Source organism: Panthera onca, chromosome B1 (assembly GCF_046562875.1).
Source record: "Panthera onca isolate mPanOnc1 chromosome B1, mPanOnc1 haplotype 2, whole genome shotgun sequence".
NCBI lineage: Eukaryota > Metazoa > Chordata > Mammalia > Carnivora > Felidae > Panthera > Panthera onca.
In genome coordinates, this window is record NC_138342.1 from 110,780,201 (window position 1) to 110,784,871 (window position 4,671).

Genomic DNA, 4,671 nt, shown 5'->3' on the forward strand with positions numbered 1-4,671 from the left:
GTTCAAAACAGATTTATTTAAATGGACCAATGAATACCTTTTTCATTAATTGTTCACAAAGAAAGGAAGACAATTTCATAATGCAAATAGAAATTGGAGAAAATAATAAATCAAAACAAAACATGCAAAGCAGATGCAAAAAGAGAATATTACAAAATAATGGAGAGCCAAATCAAATCATCCTATATCCTAATTATTGATAGTATATTGAAATCTTTCACTACTTAACTTTCTTTCTAACATTTAGTGATATTAATTCTTTGAATTTCAACACTTTTGATAAAGAATGAAAATAACATTTATTTTAAGTGCAAATAAAGTAACCAACATAGTTTAAGCATTGGGATATTTTCTGTATATAATTTGACAAAATTAAAAGGATGAATTTGGAGTTCAAAGATGGATTACAAATCCATTTCTGCCATTTATGAGCTATGAAACACAGCAATATTTTAAATAGCTGTGTTTTCAAAAACTAAGTACATACAATTTTAAACCATATAATGTGCCATAAAAAAGGAAACAATGTTGAAAATCGTCTCAGGCCTTAATTCATTCTTCTCTGTTATTTATATATTATTAATATGTATTTTAAAGAACTGCATTAATGCTATCAAATATGTGATTAATGCATTGAACTGCTCAGTTACTAAAGGTTAACTTAGATCATATTTTTATATACACTTTAAATTTTTCTACCTCCATTTTTCCATGTAGTATTTTCTATGCATTATTTAGTCTTTTCATTTGAATTAACTTATTGTTCTGTTACAGTTTAGTGTTGGTACAGTTCAGTGTAACTGTTTGATACAGTTTTCCCTTTGAAAATTTATAATGTAAAGAGATATTTGGCATTTGCACATGCAAAACAGCAACTATAATAGTGGATGATGGTTTTGAAGTCACGCTTAAATGCTTTAGAAGTTTAAAAGCCATTAAAAACACATTTGAAGGGAATTCTTATGCAAAGCTTCATGAAAGAGATTGAATTTAATGTAGATCATTTTTTCCTAGTTATCTGTTGCTACCTAACATGCTACCTCATGTTGGTGAGGTTGGTGAATTAAAACAACCATTTTATGATACAGATTCTGTGAAACAAGTGTTCTGACAAGCACAATGGAGATGCCTCGTCCACCCCTCATGATATGATTTATGAGACCACACCTTAGAACACTCAAATGGCAAGGAGTAGATAATTTGGGGTCTACTTCATTCATGTGTTGGCTGCATGGACTGCCATGCCTCAAAATCAGAACTCACTTGGAACTGCCATCCAGAGTACCTACATAAGGCTTCTCCACTTGGTTTGAGCTTCTCACAGTGTAGAGACTGGTTCTGGGAAGAAGATCCTGAGTGGGAGTGTCAGCAGAGCAAGTTTTCCAAGAGACCAAAGGAGAAATTATATGGTTTTTTAGAGTCCAATATCTGAAGTCCCATGGCATCACTTTTGCTGTTTTCTATTGGTCAAAGCAGACCCAGGTTTAAGTTAAGGATATGTTAAGTCAGAAACTGTGTGTGTGTGTGTGTGTGTGTGTGTGTGTGTGTGTGTGTGTGTGTTTGGGGGCACGCAGTCTGAGATGTTACATAAGCTAGTCAAAGATGATCCCTGTATACTGGCCTTAATATTTACCTCACGGGAAGCTGGCAGTCATTAGTTCAAAAGTCTGCCAGTCCCAAATTCAAAATTTTATACATCTGGTTGTTTTAAGTATAGCCCAAGTACGCAGCTCTTTTAGGCATTTTGAAACTGCCTACTTTGCATACACCATGAAACTGTGCCCAACATCTGCTAGCCATAGAAATAACAAACTCTGGGGCTATAAATGACCTCAAGCAACTGCTGCCTTTTAGAATTCTCTGACATAGAGACTCCCCATCATGCTGTTAAGAGAGATCATGTAGACAGGCAAGTCCCTTCTCTGATTTCCTTTGCTCCTGGGAGGTCTTTACTTTCTTCTCTCTCTTTTCCCTTCCCTGGTGGCCCCCATGCTATTGCCTCTGGATGCCTGATGCTGAGAGTACCCAGGCCCCAATGCAAACCCATCAAAACCTTATTTAAATAAAGTTTGTTGTGTGTTACCGCCACCTCGTGGTCATATATTTTTCATCACTCAGGTCCCAGATGGCTCAAACTCACTGTTTATTTGAATATAAGCCTGCCACAGTGTGTGTGTGTGTGTGTGTGTGTGTGTGTGTGTGTGTATGCGTATTGGCATGAGACCCAAGGATTTCTGGGTCAGAGAAACAGACTCACAGCAAAATGCAGCAGCCAGAGCCCCAATCCCCACAAAGTAATGTGATGAGAGCCAAATGTTATTTGCATAAGAAATAGATTTGTGTCACAAGGGAGAAACCCCAAAATTTTGCTTCAGTGACTGAAGCACCTACCCATCTGCCCTCCAGAAAGAGAGAATTTGGTTATTAAGCAATACTCTTTGTAAGGAGGATGGGAAGGGGGTTCATTACTTTGGAATATAATCATGTCTCTAGGAAGGAGAAAGTAAGGACATTATGCCTACAGATGTCTCAGGCGGTTTCTATTTTTAGACTGCAACTTCTAAGGATTTTATGCAAACATCTTTGCAGTGCCCTTTGCTCACAACACCTGGACCATACAAAAACATGAAAATATTTAGGGGTAGTTGTCCTCTAAGAGAGTAGGAGTCCACTTCTTAAGATGGAGGTATAGGAGAAGGATAGCTTGTCTGAGGTCTTGGCTAAGAAGACAGAAAGCGCTTTGGATGAGTCCTTTGTCTTGGCCTGAAATCACTTAGAGACTTCACTCACATGTCTGGTGCATGGAATGTTAGGGCTTTAAAGTTCTGCTGTCCTTGGATTGTTGACCTATATGTGGCTTCTCCATCTGTATTGGACAATAGGCTCATGGGTCTAAGAGGGACCATCTCAATAGAGAGTTTGCCATAAGCAAAAGTTTCAAGTTAACCGTATGGAAGCTGCGTGACTTTTTATGACCAATCTTGGAAATGACATAGAATCACTTCTAAACTGAACTGATTGAGAAATCACAAGGTTGACTAATATATTACTGAATGAGACAGACATAAACCTCACTCACCAATGAGAAGAGTGTCAAAGTATTAGGCTCATGTTTTAAAATTGCCATAGTCTTGAGAGATGTTGGAAGCATATCTCAAGGGGAGCATGTGAACAAGGTCCAAAGGTGTATAGGCAAAGCTAGGAGAAAATCACAGGTGTGTTAATTTGTTATAGTCACATCTGATGAGAGACCAACTATTAGGGTGGGAACTTTAGGTAATAAAATACTAAGTGTAGATTGGGCAAGAATTCAGTACTCCTGAATGCTTGGATAAGTCATTGTATTTGTTTTTTAGAGAATGAAATTTGATGTGACAAGAATTAATTTGGTTATTCGAGGAAAAATGAGAACTTTGTCAGACACTTGTATAATGGTGTACTTATTTACTCATTTATTTTTTATTAATGTCAAGTTTTAACATAATGGGTACACCGTCTCTCTTGGTTTTACCATGTCTGGGCTTTTAATAATTTTTTAAATAATTAAAATATACATTTTAATTAGAAAAAGAACAATTTTGAAGAAAATATTCTAGAGCAAACTTTTTTTTCAGAAAAAAAAGTAGTCAATTCAAAGGGATAAAATTATAACTGGCCATTTATGTATAATTTAATTGCTTAATAATTCAAAAGACTCAGAAAAGCTGTTCTTATTACAGGAATTCATAGTAAATAATTTATAATAATCTTCCCAGTCAAGAAAGGGATGATCATACTAACATTATTTTGGTGCCACAAACCAAGTGTGACACTTCACATAACTCTAAACCTATCCCACATATTATTTCCCTAATTTTAAAAATTGAGAAAATAATCTTATGTGCAGAAATCTTGAGGGCCTTACACTTGGTCCCATTGCCAGTTAGAGGTAGGTTCAGAATTCAAACTCAGGCCTCCCTAGGCTAAAGCCCAAGCTTTTCTCACACCATTTGTCTATCTGCTACATATCATTAGGTGATTCATTTGTCTCACATTATTTCTTTTATATTTTGGTATGTATTGTCACAAATCAAGTCCAAGATACAGAGTTAGATGTTAAACTTGTTAGTTCAAAGAAATAGAACTTATTATGTCATTTTTTTAAGGTGTATAATTTAGTGATTCCTCACTTACACTCAATGCCTGGTGCTTATCACAAGTACCGTTCTTAATACCCATCACTTACTTAACCCATCTCCCTGCCCACATCCCCTCCAGCAACCTTCAGTTTCTTATCTATAGTTAAGAGTCTGTTTTCTGGTTTGCAGAAGATGTTGTGTGTATATATGTATATGTGTATATGTGTATGTATATGTATATGTATATGTATATGTATATGTACATATATACACACACAATGGAATATTACTCAACAATAAAAAATAAAAAAATATCTTACCCTGTTCTTTCTTATGGTGAAAAGTTATATTTTTTAGAAAAATTTTATCTTTTAAAAATGTTTTTATTTTTGAGAGAGAGAGAGAGAGAGAGGGAGAGAGAGAGAGAGAACAAGTGGAGAGGAGCAGAGAGAGAGGGAGGCAGAGGATCTGAAGTGGGCTCTGTGCTGACAGCTGAGACCCTGATGCAGGGCTCGAACTCATGAACTGTGAGTTCATGACCTGAGCCAAAGTT